The following is a 17546-nucleotide window of genomic DNA, read 5'->3' as shown; positions in this document are numbered from 1 at the left end:
CCTATAGTAATAGAAAGGTTCTTCAAAACTAAACTAATACTTTGTAACTGGTTAAAGTTGAAACGATAAAACTTTGAAGCTATAGGTAAGATTTACCCCAATCTAGAGAGAGTAGTGAGAGAAAAATTGTTAGAAAATGTTAAAGCTTAAATTGAGGGGTAATCAATGATAATATGTGTAATTGAGTGTGAAATGTAGAGTTGATAGCAATTAAGTGCTTAAATGTGATGATTGGCACTTTTTGTCAATAGTGAAATTGACTCTAAATGCCAATTCTATGTAGATTCTAGTATGTGACACATGAATTATGAGAAAAGAGCTTGAATAGGGTTGAAGTTACATGGGTAACCCTTTCTAGTAAATAGAAGGGTTGAGGTAACCATATAGTTTATTATATTTATTAACTATTATAATTGTGTAGAAGTAATTATAAATAAGAAAGTTGTTGTTTTATGAGTTTTATGAATGATTTGATATCGTAAATGATTTTAGCATGAAAATCAATTTGTAAAAATGCTTTTGATTTTGATTGATATGTATATACTATGTATAAAACTGTGTGATGTGGAAATGTGAAGAAAAGTAGTGGAAATTGTGAAAATGCATGATCATATGGGGTGGGAGTTCACCCAAGATATGTGGGGATGTGTGTGTGTAGAGATACATGAGTGAAAAATCTATATGGTTGGGCTAGCACCATGGGACATCCGATGCAACAATATACGGGTTGTTACTATATGTAATTTAGTATAGCATATTATGGAACTGTTATCATGGAACATCTAGGCAGTCTAGCAACTCCTTAATGCTCGTTAAGGTGCGGTTAGGAGTCAATGACGCCTCTATCACAAGTGTGTGAAGAGGGAAATCATAGTCCGTAAGTGGGTTAGATTACCTTTGGTCAGGTGTTTCAACCACCGAAAGTGTGCTTGAGTTAGCAAGTGGTTAATTCAGAAGAGTCTATGGTTTCATGTTGAGGAGCATTGAAGGTTTAATGGCTAGATGCTCATGCTAATGTATGTGTGTGGAAATACTCTTGAAAAGATGATACTTCATCATACTTTGATATATATGTAACATTACTTTATTTTCATTACTTTAACATGGTTATTTGTGGTAATAGGCATTAAATGAGTTATATTTAGTTACTAAGATTTTTATCTCACTCATGGTTATTCACATTTTTTAGGTTCTGGTACTAGCAGGTTAAAGAAAAAGGATATAGGCTGAGTTGACATCTCTCACCTAAGTCTTTGTAAGATATGGTGTAATGATTTGTAAAATTATTAGCCAAGAATATATATAAGTTGCCATAGAACTTATACATGTGCATATTATGGTATTTGATGATTTTGAACTCCCTAGCCCTTGTATATGTGTGGATGATGAAATGATTGGATGGGTTAGTGGAAGAATGTATGTGTGTGAATATGTGATGCTTGAAGTAGATAGATAGTGAATTGTCCTTATATAGGATTAAAGAAAAGAAATTGTGATTTTGGCCCAAAGTGTGAAATAGGCGGTTTACATGCCAAATATGTGTATGTGTGATATATCATACATATGTGTAGTCAATTAGGTGTGTATTGTCCATTTGGATATGGTCAAGGCCCAAAAAGTGGCTAATGACCTTTAGTTTCGAATTGAGACACTTAAGTGGCAAAATTTTCGCAAAAAATGGTCAAAATAAACTTGGGTGTCCAATTTTTGATAGAAATATCAGATTGAGATGAAACTAGTGTCATTAGTTAGATTTTAAAACAAGCTTTGTATGGGTGCTTGGACCATCCCAATCGAACATCGTATGAGAAAATGGCGAGCATTTGAATTTCATATCAGAAACTGCCATTTGACAGCAAATTTAGGTGTGTGTGCCATGACATATGTAGCTGCATGCCATGGTGCACAGCACAGAGCGAGCAGCTGTGGCCTTTACGCTATATGTCGTGACACATGTGGCACAAGCTGTGGCGCGAGGTGCCAGATTTCACTTAATTTATTTTAAAATGCACATGTTTTGTTGGATTTAAATGTACCATTAGAGATTTCTTTCGCTGTGTGTATAAAGTTTTATACTTGAGTAAGTTATAAAATAATCTCTGAAAATCTTTTATTGGCATCCCAAGATTTTCAATGTTTTTCAAAGTAAAAAAGAATTGATTTGATTTAGAATGATCATAGTAGAGTGCATGGTAATGTCGGTAAAAGGGCATTATAAGTAGAGCATTATTACTCTTATCACGGGAATTAGTTGGGGTGGCCATTTACCTACAAGAAAAATTAAACAAAATAGTAACTTACTAGTCTCAATAAAAGAGTAAAATAAAAGTAAATTTTTAGAAATATTATAAAACAAATATCTTAAAATTGTTGAGACATTTTTTTCTTTTTTTTTCTTTTGTCTTTTCTTTTGTGTGTTCTACATATCCCTCATCAATCCAAATCCCTTCCATGTGATCTTCTCTAATGTAAAAGACATTATCCCTAATTGAAGCATCAAGTGTACGTGATGTCCCTATAAAAGGATCATTCTCAACATTGAAATCTTTACCATCTTCATTATCAGCTATTTTATTTGTTAAAAGAACAATTGGCTATTTTTTTTTTTTGCACTAGATTTGACACGAAGAACACCTATCAAGCTTGCGATACTAAAATGAATGATTCATCTTTAAAACCCACATTATTAAGATTTACTTGAATGAAATGCAACTCATCATTAATTAAAAGGCCAGTTTTATTATCATCCCACTTGCAATAGAAGATCGATTCACAGAACTTGATATGATCTAACTCCCAAATGTGCTCTATCACCCTAAAATAATTCATCTTTGCATAAATAGGGTTCTTGTCTTTAAAACTACAAACATGCATTGATTGAGCTACAAGCGTTACACTACTATTTTGCATAGTACTCCGAGGATCTTGATTTTTCGTGTAGAATGTGATGCCATTAATTACATAACCTTTATAAGAAAATACTTCAAATCCAGCACCCCTAGCCAAGAATCCCAACATTTCTTAAGGTTGGGACTCCTTAGTGATGCGAGCTCTAAACCAATTTATAAAATGCTAATTGTGATATGTTATTAATTAACTTTCATACTTACCCTTGTTTTGACTCCTAACAATTGCTATGTGTTCTTCAAAATATGGCTCAACCTCCTCAATGTTGCATAAAACATATAAATGAACTTCTTCCCATTATGTCTTATCTATGCTAATGAGTTTTTTCCTAAGTATTCCACCACGTTCACCTGTGATATCCTTTGTGTACTTTGACAACCCAACGACATCCATATTGGAGAGATATCCAGTGCACAATTTAATTGCTTCTTCCACGATATACCTCTCAACAATACAACCCTCTGGCCAACTTTAATTTTTCACATATCCTTTTAATACCTTCAAGTAATGCTCTATCGGGTACATCCACCTCAGATAAGTTAGGCCACACAACTTTGTCTCTTTAACCAAGTAAAATGACAAGTGAACCATGATGTCAAAAAACAAAGTTGGAAAATACATTTCAAGCTTACACAAGATCTTAGCTATTTCATGCTCTAATTTAGGCAAGTTCTCTAGGTTAATCACTTTGCTACAAATTCCTTTAAAGAAGAAACAAAGTTTGGTAATAGTTTCATGAATCTTCTTTAGCAAAATGGAGCATATACCTACCACAATAGATTTTTCATAATAATATGGCAGTCATGAGTCTTCATACCCTCTAGTTTGAGATCTTTCATAGACATGAGCTACTGATATTTGAAGAGTATCCTTTTGGTACTTTAACTCCAAGTAAAAATTTATAGAAGGCATTTATCACCACGGCCTATTTCTTTTTCATCTTGGGGTTCCATTAAAATGAAAGCAAGCTGAAATATAGACATAAACCAAACATGACCATTAAAGGAAATGACATAAACACGACAATAAAGAGCAAAGAAAAGTAAGACTTGGTCACTCTGTCTGACGCACGCTGAAAGCAAGGAACAGGGCAAAACTGAAAATGCACAACTGAAGATGAAATATAGACATAAACCAAACTCTCATTCTCATTGCGTTTGACACACGCAATACAGAGCATACAATATTCATGTTTGAAGAAAGAAGATGTTAATAGTAAGGAATAGGGCAGAATTGGAAACACACGATTGAAGATGAATGGAAAAACACAACAATGAAAAAGCTTACCTCTTTCACCAGCATAGGTGAACTCAAGATGAATTAGAATGATAATGAAGCAGAACCGAAAAAGCTTTGGCCATAAAAGCAACATGTTGTTTCTCTTATTCTCTACCGTGACATTCATAGAGCATCAGTGTGACCGAAGATGACTGGAAAAACAAGACAATGAAAAAGCTTACCTCTTTCACTAGCACAGGCGAGCCGAAGATGAATCAAAATGACAACTGAGCAGAACCAAAAAAGCTTTGGCAATGGCCACCACCACGACGTCTCTTGTTCTCCACAGTGGCGTTTATAGAGAACTAGCATGAATAACCTATTTCATGTTTCACTTCTCCCAGTCCACGGTGTTCGTCCAGCGTGTCAATTTTTTTTCTCTTTGGCTTCTAATTATTTTACACTAACAGAGTTTAGAAATATGTTAACTTTTAATAGTGTTAAATGGAAAAGGACTAATGGGCTTAACAGTTAAAAATATAAGGGTTTGATTACAACAATTGAAAGTATAGGGACCTGATTCAAAACTAAGGTAAACTATAAGGACCCACAAAGATATTTTCCCTAATTTATTTAATTGATAATTTTAATTACTACGACATATTTTTTAATAAATAAAATTAGAGAGCTATCATTTTTTTAGCTTCAAAACGCCACATCTATACTCTCTTATTGGCTTAAAATTCTATTTTATCATATTAAATAATTACTTTATTATAATTTATTTATTTAGTGTTTATAATTAATATGTAGTAATATTTAATAATCAAATGAAGAGAGGTGGCATTTCCAAACTTGGAAACACCACCCCTCTTCTTCATTCAATATATAATTAAATTTTTATAAAATAAAATTTTATTTTATTAAAATTTATTTAATTAATATTAATTATTAATATATATTATTTACCAATTAAAAAACAATAGATGTGGTGTTTCATCTCTGCTTTGTTATTGATTTAGTATTTTTTTTATCTTGTTAAATACATAATTCAATATATTTTATTTAATTGACAATTTTAATTAGTACAACATATTGTTTAGTAAATAAAATCATAGAAGTTTCAAAATGCCACATCTATACTCTCTTTTTAGCTTAAAATTTTGTTTTATCATATTAAATAATTATTTTATTATAATTTATTTATGTAGCATTTATAATTAATATATAGTAATATTTAATAATCAAGTGAAGAGAGGTGGCTTTGCCAAACTTGGAAATACCACCTCTCTACTTGATTCAATATTTAATTAGTTTTTTATAAGATGAAATATTATTTTATTAAATTTTATTTAGTTAATATTAATTATTAATATATATTATTATTTAATGATTAATTCACCCCCTTTGGGTGCTAGCCTATCCTACATCGATTAGCCTCTAACAATTTCTAAAACAATTTGAAAGCTCATGTCATGAAACTAAAAATGACAAGATAAATTAAATTAATTAGGATACCATTGAACTCACCTTTGTACATAAGGCACCAGGAATAATGTCCTTGTATTAAGGTTCATTGCCTCGAAATACTTTATTAATGTTTGAGCTTGGCCATGCCACACCTCTCATGAGGATAGATAAAGACAAACTTTGATAAAAGGTCACTAAGGACAATATAATTTTTATATAGGTATCTAAATGAAAAAAATAAACAAAGTTTTATATTAAGTTTAAAATAAAATAAAAGTTCATATAAACAATATGTACTTCATATAAAAGTGAACCACATACCAATTGCATAATTCCATTACAGCGGCATTTTGTGTGGATATGAGAGGGAAGCAAGGGTGAGTGATTTTAGATTTTGGGTATTATGAGAAAATATTTTAAGGATGGTTTGAAATTTTTCAAGACTATGTAAGTACCCTGAAAATTTTATTTTACTTGTTTATCTTCTTATTTTTCATATTCTTGATAGTAGAAAAATTTAGAATCTGACATATTTAGAATTTTTGGATCTTTTTGCTAATAGAAAATTACTTTGAAATATTTGTAGATTTATTTTGGAGATTTTAGAAGATTTATTCTCTACGTATAAATTTCATATGATATTTGAGGACTCTTAAAATAAGGTTTGAGTCTTAGAGCAAATATCTAAGACTACTAGAGAATGTAAACTAATACTTTTGAGCTATTACAAAAAGGGTTATTGAAATTCTAATTATAGATAGACTAATTTATACAAATGGATATGTATTTAAAAGATAATTTTTGGGTTCTCTAATATAGCTTTAAATTTTAAAATAACTTCAGCGTAACGTAAAGTAGCTTTAGGATAATCTTTTAACAATTTTGGATTATATATTAACATGTTTATACATGTATGATTTATGTAGTCTCTTACTGAGACCTCTTTTTGATTGGATTTGATGTGTGACTACTTGTTAGCTCAAAGAGAACATGTAACTTGGAGTTTCTCCATGTGGGTACAAACTATATTTGATGTGGTGATTGATATAAATATGCTCATGCATAATTTTTGTCTAATTGATTATGATACCTCAAACTTGTATAGAGATAATATATATATATATATATATGTGTGACAAATTGTGGAGAAATCATAAAGAACGTGACTATGAAATTTAATGAGTTACTTTAATCCTACCCACATGATTATGGCTTATAACCATGATTCAATAAGGTATTACATTTGATTGTTGCATATGCTCATGACATTCTTTAATCCTTGAACACTTTTTTGGCAAGCTTGATAATAGTATGCTTTAGATCATCCCAGTAGGTATGAATGAAGCTAGTATTGATGCCATTAGGACCTAGAGCTTTAAACGCCCCAATCTCAAAAGTAGCATTTTTTATTTCTTCATCAGTCACCTCTTTATGAAGAGATTGAAGTTGAATGGAAGAGAGAGTAGGAAAATTTTTATCAGTAATAAGCTTAGGGTTTGACATCAGGATTGTCCTTGTAGAGATTATCAAAATAAGTAACAGTCATATTTTTCAAATTATCATGGTCTTGAACCCAAGTGTCATCTTCAGCTTGGAGCAAGAGAATATGATTCCTCTTCCTTCTAATAACGGATGTAGCATGAAATAATTTGGTGTTTTAATCCCCCCATTTTAGCCACTTGCAACTAGTTTTTGGAACCAAATCAACTCTTCTTGCAATAGGACTTGATTGTAATCTTCCCATAGAGATTTTTCTAAGTTCTTAAGAAAGTAATTATCGTTTTAGGTTCTACTCTTGTCAATACCTTCCAGACAACATAAGATTCTTTTCTTTTTGGAGGATATATTAACAATTTTATTCTTGTTCCAAAGGGGAGCAAATGAGGTGATTTTTGAGACCCCTTCATTCCAGTCATCTTTGCTCCAAGAATCTTTAACCAGAGGGTGAAAAGAGTCTTCAAGAGTTCAAGCAGCATGACATCTAAAAGGAATAATCTTGTGATTCTAGTTTTCCTTTCTAGTAAGTTGGATTCTAATTGGGCGATGGTCAGAACTAAATTTGAAAAGATGGAAGGAATCAGCTTGGTAAAATTTAAGTCTCTAACTAGTATTACAGAAAGCCCAATCCAAACGTTCTTTTAATTTACCTTTTTCCTAAGTAAATCTATCTCCATGGAAATTTAATTCTAGAAGATTAGGAGAATTTATGCACTGTCAAAGTTGTTTCATGGATTTCCAATTAAAGTTATCACCACCAGATTTGTCTTCATAAGAAAGATAGGCATTAAAATCTCCAACAATAAGCTAAGGCTCAAAATTATTTTGAGCAATAGAATTAATAGAATCCTAGAGAAGATCATGGCTAAAAGGATTAGGATTACCATAAACACAATAAAGCATATAATAGTTATTAGTAGATTTAAAATTGACCTTGTAATGGAGAAGTTGAACATTAGAATAAATATAATCAATATTAACAATATAATTATTCCATAAAAGCCAAATGCCTCCAGCATAACCAGTTGTTTCAACACAAATCCAATCAGAAAAGCCTAATTTTTTAACAATATTATTAGCTCTAGAGCCACTAGCTCTAGTTTCTAAAAAAATAAAAATTTGAGTATTATAAGTAGCAATTATTTCTTTAATGTGTTTAGGAAAGCGTTTAGCACAAGTACCCCTACAATTCCAACAAATAATATCCATAAAATAATTAAAAGGATTAGGTAAACTTGGATGAAATTAGGTATCTGTCTTCAATATCCTCATCACTGAATTCATCATCCTTTAGATTGTTGTTTTGAGCGTGAATTTGGTAATATTCATCCAGAATGTCATCTTCATAGTCTGCTGGAGAGGTGTGACCAGCATTATCTAGTCCAGTTGAATCGTTATTTGACTCCACAGCAACAGCTATATTTAATTGTGTTTTTGGAACAAAAATTTGGCTGTCTATAGTATCATAAGGTTCTCTCTGGTCAAGTTGATGATTGGAAGGGGTTGGAGAATTTTGATCAGATATTCTATGCTGACCATTTTTCCAAATAGTTAAATTTAGGGAGAAAATAAATCCTTTGTCGCTTTTAATCTTTGTAGCTTTATCATAGATGATCTTTGAGTTATTCACAGTATTAGGCCTTTCTAAAGATATCATATTCCTTTTGCTTCCTCTCACAACAGTATGATTTCTTTTAGTGGGTTTAATGGATTCAGTTTTAGCCTTCAATTCAGATTGGACTGAATTTTCCACACTAACAACATTGGGCCGTTCCAAGAGAATAAAGGCCCAAAATGCGTGAACTTGCTTCCTTTTTCCTCTCCAGTCAGTTTTTCTTTTCCTTTTGTACATTCCATCGTTTCTTCAGACTCTTGATCAATCGACCTATCCCTCTTCAGACTTGCTATTTCCTTCTTCCTCTATATTTGTCAGGCACTCTTTGTAGGAGCTGGCTGTTTAGGTCCACCATTGCTCATTCTATCTTCATCTCTCCCTTATCCGATAATTTCTTGCTTAAGGTCTACAAGTACCTCAAATTGTGTCCCAGAAGTAGGCTTAGGACCTCGATCGTGACGTATAGCTTAATTATCCGACTGATTTCTCATATTTTATGTATTTCTGGAGCATCAAGCATCACGCCAAAATCGCATGAAGTGTCCAAATTCTTCTTCTAGCAAGTTTTCGTTCATGTCCGACGGGCCTCCTGTGTTTTGAATCTGATTCTCCTTTTCTCTCTTATGATTCCTTGAAGTAAATAGATTATGGTCTGGAAATATGCTTTTACTATTGCTTTCGATCCTGCTTAGATGTTCTGGGTTTTGGTTCTTTGGATTTTAGGAATAGTAGCTTTTGTTATGCCCATAGCACCCACAACTGAAGTAGATTGAGTTGAGACTTTCATACTCCACATTATAAAGCTCATCTCTTATCAGGATTCTGAGAACAAGTTTCTTTTGTAGATCTACTTCCACACTTATTCTTACAAATTTCCCTCTTTCAGTCTTGCCATTCTTGTCTATAGAGTCAGCTTTCGATAGAGAATTTGAATCTAACTTTAATGTTTTGCCTATGCAATTGCCTATTCTACAGAGGATTTCTTTATTGTAATATTGAATAGGGATATTCAATAATCTAACCCATAAAGCAATTTTGCCTAATATATTAGAGTTGGGATTGAAAGTAGGATACCACCTCTGAACTAAAATGCAATGATCAAATATGGTCCAGGGCCCCCAGTGAGAATTTTATCATAGGCAAAAGGGTCTTTTGTTCTAACTATATAGTAGCTATTAACCAAATCAATCAATTCAAAGTCTTTAAGTTGCCACATTTTAGCTAACCTTAGTTTGAGTAATCTAGGATTGAGTTAAAGTCCTAATGTGTTGATAACTATAACATCCATCCAGGGCATACATATTTTCTTCCATTCTTCATTTGATATCTATAAAGCAGGGTATTGGTTGATCAGATTCATTGTTCTTTCAGAGGGCGTCCATTCTTTTTCTAATTCTAAAGCAAGAGATTCATTTCTTTGTTTGATTTCTCTTCCTGACTGGATTCCATAACACCCATTATAGCCTATCAGTGATTCTTTATAAGAAATGGGTATTTTGACTCCTTTAGTCAATGGTGTTGATTTGTTTTGTTGTATGTGAGTTTCTGGACTTTTATCTTGGTGAGTATTCATAAGCTATTCTTATAGTTGATTGTTTGAATTCTTTGACTGGTTCAGACAGCATTGTTGGACTTTTGTTTCTAATATCTAATTTTTTTGAGCCCTTATCTATCATTTCTTCATCAGGCTTGGAACTATTCCTATTGAGTAAATCAATTTCCTCTTTGGAAGCAAGAGGATTCATGGTTTCCTTTTGGAAGGAAGCACAAAAGATGAAATTAGGATCTAGACTTTATTTGAAATTCATGAAAGTTAGAAGAAAAAGTGTAAGGCAGAGGAAGAAGAAGAAGAACCTTCTCTCCAGGAATCTAGAGAGAAGGTGGAGCTTCTCACTCTAAAAATCTTTCATACCTAATTCCTTCTATAACATTCTAAATTTTTAACTTAGGACTTTAAGTGTTTAAAAAGGGTAATTTGGTCAAAATTGATGACTTTTTAGCTAATAGTGTTTTAGGATACTAATAGAGTTTTTGACCTATGAACAGCTTTGGAAATGGGCTAAGATGGTGAATAGATCAATCCAGTTCAATAGGTAGCCAAAAAGGCATATGGTAGATTCTGTGCCATGTGCTGTGGCACACACTTAACATCACTAAAATCTGACATTTATCAGACGCAAAATGTGTTTGATTTCAGAAAGGAGAAAGAGAGATATCAAGAGGACCATTTGAGAAGGAGCTCGTGGCTATTTGGGCATGATCCTAAGGGCACATTAAAGGCAATACGAGATTTAATCATCATGTAAGTTCCCTATTCTGTCTCCCTTTCCTTTTATGTGAATTTCTAACTTTTTGGGGGCAATGTAAGCTTTAATTTCGGTTTCCTTGGACTATAACCTAACCCATTACTTAGTTAAGATCTTGGGGAGTTAAATCAAGCCTCTAACCCTAGGTTTATGGGTTTTGTATGGATTTAAAATTTTTGTTGAGGTATTAAACGAACGCTATGTATAATTTAGGAGTTTTAAAACAATGTGAACCAATGGTTGGTGATATTAGTGTGTTTGGATGTAAAATAGAATTAATGGAGTGTATTAGAATTGGTGATGTTAATAAAATGAGATTTTTGGGTATAGTGAGTACTCAAAATTTAGTGATTTCGAGGTTTATTTGGAGTGATAGTTGATCATTATTGCTTAATTGTATAGATTAAGTGTTATTCGAGTGTTATCATGGAAGTTGAACGTGTGGAGAAAATATTAGACCATGATAACTCTTTTTGTAACAAAAGGGTTAAGATAACAACATAATTTACACTATTTGATTAAAGTGCTCAGCTGTCTATGAGTAGATATGTAAATTTTTTATATGTGATTTGCAAGCATTGCATATTGCGAAATAAGATTTCTGTGCATTTAAAATGATTTTCAAATGATGAAAACTAATGAAAGTCCCTTACATGAGTTAAGTGTAAATTGGGTACAAACATGTGTTATGTATGGGATGTATGAGCATGATCATGATGGGAGGTGAAAGTTCACCTGTAGGAAGGAGTGGTAAAAGTTCATGTATGTATTTCCTTAATACCTAGTAAGGTAAAGATTATTTCCTTAGTATCCATATGGGATACGACATTAGAAATTAACACTCCTTAGCATCAGTGATGCAGTGTTGAAGTAATGATACTTTGATTCATGAGTGATAAAGGGAAACTATAGTTTAAAAGTGGAATAGGACACATTTGGCCGAGTAATCCTACCACTGAAGGTGAGCTCAGGTTATTGTAAATGTGCACTTAGTCAAAGAGTCTATGGTTTCAGTCAGGATGATATGAAGGCTCGGATGGTAGAATGATCATGCTAAAGTGGGAGATGACTTGTGTCTGTAAAAAGGACATGTTTGAATATGATGAATGAGTATTTTAATATATATATATATATATATATAATTTACTCATTTTTAATTGTGCATGTTAATTGATAGTAGTAAATTATTCTATTATTAAGATGTTTATCTCACTCTGTAGTTATATTTTACAAGTGAGATCTCCGATAGGAGCAAGGGGAAGGAAAGGATGATAGAAGAGTAAAGAGCTTCATTTGTATAGCTCTTCCCTTTCACATTTTGGTTTTGTAATGAAGATGTCATAATATTATGCCAACTTAGGAGCATTTCATTGTTTTGCAATCACTTGTATGAGAATCTGTGAAATATGTGTGTATCTCGGTATAAAATTGTTGTGCTTGTGGTTAAATAATTTTGAATGGCTAATATACTAGTGCAAGTAATATACTTGTGTTAACTATGTGTTGGAATGACTAAAATGATGTTTATGCTGAATTTTATCCACCCTTTATTATTGAAAATTGTGCCCTAGGGCCAATCATTGTACTATGAACATTGTTATTTAATGAATTTCTCTTTTGTTATCATGTTAATTGCATGTTCACTATGACAATTGTATCCTTGGAGAAACTATAGTGATTGTTCTAAATGGCCTTGGTCGGTCATCTATGAGAGATCATAAATGAAACAAGGCTAGTATGACTTTGATTAATTATAGAGATATAAATCAAAGCCATAGGTACTTGAAAGACTATAAGGTGCTGGACTGACTCGCTATAAGAAAGCTGTATGATATAAGTTATAAGCTTATCTCATATGTAACCATATCACCAAGCCCTTTGACATGAGATCATCATAGATTCCTACATGATGACTACTTTACATTGACCTAGTTAAAAGTAACATTTAATCGAGTGAACATAAAAGCTATGATTGAGTTTAGTGATATTCATACTAAAAAATATAAGTGGTCAAGATGGAATTTATCCCTCACATTAATTGAGAGCTATTACAAAGTCACTCGATGAGTAAGACTAAAAAAATGTATAGCTATGCTAAAATGGAAAGGGTTTTTATATCAGTCCACTCAGAGATCAAAAAAGTAACGGTCAGGTAAAGAAGAATAAGAATTCCATGTGTCATAACTGACTGAAATATCATGCAACAAAAGAGATATGATATGGTTATGTGATAGGTTGCATCGGATCATCGATCCCCATATAAATGGGATAGTTACAATGTCTTGCTAGAGACCACTTGTGACTTGTAGGCTAGTAGCATGATTAGCCTACTACCAACTTCATATGGGTCTACAGAGTCGCACACAAGAACAATCCAACTCAAGCTAAAATGTCCAAGTTCATTAAATATAAAGTGTCTAGATTTAATGAATATAATACTTTATCTAGAATTAATGAATTTTATATATATATATATATATATATATACATATATTTGAATATTGATTTGATATATATATGTATATATATTTTTTTGAAATATATATATATATTCATGTGTGTGTATCTGATATATATATATATGTATGTATGTATGTATGTATGTATATGATATATAAAATTCAAGATATAATATATATATATATATATATTCGAAATGTGTGTGTATGTGTGTATTTTCATGTATACATATATATTATATAATATAATATAATATATATATATATATATATGTATTGTATTGTATTGTGTTAGTTTTAAATTTAATTTTATATGATAAATTAAATTTCATAACTAACATGATATGAGAGAATATCATATAGGTTCTATAATTTGAATTTATGAGATAAATTTAATTAAATTTTCATTAGCTCATTAAAGTAAGACCAAAAACCCTAATCTATAAAGGGATATATAAGGGGACGTGCTACTAGTGATAGAGTCAAAAAGAGTCCTGATGGCCAAACATTTTGAGAGCCACGAAACACCCTAGAGAAAAAGAAAAATGACGTGCAAAAGGACTAATGGACATTGAAAGCGCTAGCACGATGTTTGAGTTAGAAAGTTGTTCGCGTGGAGACTGATAGAGGGAGAAGATATACATTGTCAGCTCTTGAATTCTAGATCCTTGTGAAATAACAAGTGAGAATTTGAAAATTAAAATGTAACTCTTCTATCCACCTTAACTTTAACGAGTTCGTTCAGTCCATATCGGAATAGTGATTTAAATTTTTAATCTTCTATTGTACCTCTTTATCCAACACTTATGGTTGTTGTGAATTTGGAGTTTGGTGGTTATTTTGTATATGGATGGTTATTATTGTGATATGATTAGCCTATTATGTTGTGTGTAGTCCATTTGAGTTAGTCCAAGTAATTTTAGGGCTATTAGCACTAAGTTGTGTGATTTAGACACTCTTGAGTGTGTTTTAAAGTAAAAACTGACCATTTTGAATTTGAGTGTTCAACTTTTTTATGGTTGAGAATTTGGGTGAGATCAGTGCTAATAGTTAGAGAGCTTGAAGACTTATGTGTAGACACTTGAACCGCTCAAATCAATCGTCGAATAGTGAAATGGTGCACTCCAAAAGTTGGTTTGGGGTGCTGTCATGACAGCTGGTGTGCACTGCTACGCATTTGTCTAGTGAGAGCATGGCTCTCTGTGCCATCTATCGTGGTGGAAGGAGGCTTGCACTGCAGTGGACAAGCAAAATTCTAAAATTTTCCATCTTTGCCTGAAGTATGCTTTTAAGTGCTGATATATGTTTCCATGCTTCCATTACCTTGTTAATTTATTTTAAACCACAATTTGAGCTCAAACGACTTTTTAAAAAGAATTTGCTCGAGATCCTTATATTTTCAACTACTTGTTTTTAAATTCTTTGGTTGTGATGACTTTTAATTGGGATTTTAATTAATTTTGGTTATCACAATGATGTATTCAAGTGTTGTTCCGGTAATATCAAGACAAATATTACAATTTACCTTTAAAAAAATAAATTTGAGAATTGGTTTTAAATTTTCATACCATGGTAATCATTTTTAATATAGGTTTAACTTTTTATTACCATGGTATTTTGGTTAAGTTTTTGGTAAGGTTTGGGTGTTACATCTAGTCCTTGTCGACATTGACAATTTGGTCCCAGTTATAGCTGGTGGTTCGCTCTCAACGAATGTTAGCCGAAGGCAACAATGTCGAAGTCGATAAGATAGTAAACTTGATGAACCCATGTGAAGGAAGAGAAAAGCTTTCTATAGAAATTTAAAATAACAAAAGTTTAAAAAGGATTTGAAATTATAGAAGGATTGAAGAAGAATTGAGATTTGGATTTGGGTCAAGTCTAAATCCATACATTTTTAATTACCCAAACAATGGATTTGACTTAAATCCAAATCCAAATCTACATGCATCCAAACATTGTATAAGGTTATTTTAAATTGATATGAACAATTATGGAGTTGAAGCTGTCTCCTATAGATTACCCTTGCTTACAGAGGAACCAAATGAATACTTCACTGCAGAAACTGTTGAATTAAATGATAATGAAGGCATAGATTATTAGCACAGGTTAAATAAATTGAATCTTCTAGCGGTGCTCTAACGTGTTACCCAAGTCTGTGCCTTTGTTGGGGTGATTCATATTATTAATTCATGTTATATAGATGCAGGCATATTTGGATCAGAAAGTAACTATTCACTCTGGGAAGTAGTAATTTCTTCTGGTTTTACAAAGTTTGTTTTTGTAAATAGCTGTTGTTTTATTGTTGTTAGGAAAGTTTTTTCTATTACTTTGCTTCAAGTTCAGGCATGGAACCTAGTGGAATTTAAATATTTGCCTCTACAAATTCAGAAATTGATTCGGTTAATATAATGGTTCTGATTTTCTTTTCTCTATTTTATTACAATATAAATGATTTTCGATGGGCTTTTCAAGATTATCATTTCACCTATACTGTGATTTTTTTCAGGGCAAACAACGGTAATGGGAAATCTTGCTAGTTGGTTATGTCTAGAATTGAAGACAATTTAAACAGAGGGATGAGACAATATTGCAGTAATATAAACTGCTCTAGGCGTTTGATTAATGTCCATTGTAAGGGGGGAAAAATTGACATTGTTTTCTGCTGTTTGTTCGATATGCACTGTAAAGAGTTGATCTTACAAGTAAATTCTAGTTATCTAATGGTGTATGTTTGATGTATGTTGGAAAGAAGTTGGCATTCTTAACAATATTGCAGCAACTCACCTATAATTTGCATCAATGTCAGGGATTTGCAGCTTTAGGTTCCTCAATCTGCAACTAGTAACCTTATTTTTAATTTGAAATATGAAATTTAATATAAAAATTTAAGATGAGAAATGACTTGGTCAATCCAAGAAATTTGCAACTTCTACTCTTATTTGCAACTTAATTTTTTTTTTTTTAATTTGCAAGATTCTCTCCCTTTTAATTTGAAATCAGAAGTTTAAATTAAAATTTTATGATGCGAAATGATTTGGAAAGTTCTAAGGATTTGCAACCGCTACTCTTTGATTTTCAGCTTGAAGTTCCATAATTTGCAAGTAGTGTTTTATTTTTAATTTGAAATATGAAATTCAATTTAAAAGCTTAAGATGAGAAATAACTTGGTCAATCCTACAAATTTGCAACCTTTACTCCTTCATTTGCAACATGAAATTCTTTAATTCGCAAGCAACATCGCATTTTTAATTTGGAGTCAAAACTTCAACACAGGAGTTTAAGACCAGAGATTACTTGGGGAATACTAAGGATTTGCAATCACCACTCACTGAATTGCCACTTAGAGTTCCTCAAGTTGGAAGTAATATTTCCGTGTTTAATTTGAAATAAAAACTTGAAAATAAAAGTTTAAGATGACGAACAACTCGGTGAACCAAAAGGATTTGCACCTACCACTTGCAACTTGAATTTCCTTAATTTGCATGTGATGCTTTCATTTGTCATTTGCAATCAAAGTTTAAATGATAAATGACTTGGTTAGCCTCAAGGATTTACGACTACCAAGTTTCTTAATTTGCAAGCAGCACTCCCATTTTTAACTTGGAATCAGAAGCTCAACATGCATCCTTCCCTTTCTTCATCCTGAATCCTCCTCTCTCTCTCTCTCCCTCTCCCTCTCTCTCTCTCTCCATATATATATATATATCTTCTCCCTCCGTTCTCATCTGAAATCCAAAACTTACATACAAACATCCTTCCCGTTCTTCCTTGGTTGGCTTAATTTTACTCTTTTCGTCTCCTTCGCAATCATGCCTTCTTCACCAACCACTATCTCCAAATGCACCATCTATCATATCAAAACAAAAATCCCCACTTAAAGCTTTCAAGTTTTCTGTTTCTAACCTCCCCATACTTTCCTACCATAACATTCATAAGGCTGCTTTGCTTCTGCAAAGGTGTTATCCTCTTCCTCATTTTGTTTATAAATTTTGGTTTTTTATAATTGAGGGCAGTGAAGGGAGTGTGTATTTGTCTTATAATCATTTAAGAGCTCACGGGACTTTGTCGGCA

General features: G+C 32.1%; 1 long non-coding RNA gene across 2 annotated transcripts; it reads right to left on the bottom strand.

Annotated features, from left to right (window-relative positions):
* Positions 1–3378: 3378 nt before the first annotated feature.
* LOC129312820 (uncharacterized) lies at positions 3379–11591 on the bottom strand. 2 transcript variants are annotated; one of them, XR_008593704.1, is made up of 2 exons: positions 4195–11591; positions 3379–3875 (listed from the first exon to the last, which is right to left on the bottom strand). It is a non-coding gene; the product is annotated as an uncharacterized LOC129312820 (long non-coding RNA). The 2 variants fall into 2 exon arrangements; XR_008593705.1 differs by having other exon boundaries at positions 4368–11591.
* Positions 11592–17546: the final 5955 nt, after the last annotated feature.

The sequence above is a fragment of the Prosopis cineraria genome, unplaced genomic scaffold (assembly GCF_029017545.1).
Source record: "Prosopis cineraria cultivar Desert tree isolate PC_DT_omini unplaced genomic scaffold, ASM2901754v1 PC6, whole genome shotgun sequence".
Lineage (NCBI taxonomy): Eukaryota > Viridiplantae > Streptophyta > Magnoliopsida > Fabales > Fabaceae > Prosopis > Prosopis cineraria.
The sequence above is the reverse complement of the archived record's forward strand: the minus strand, read 5'-3'. Positions and strand labels throughout refer to the sequence as shown.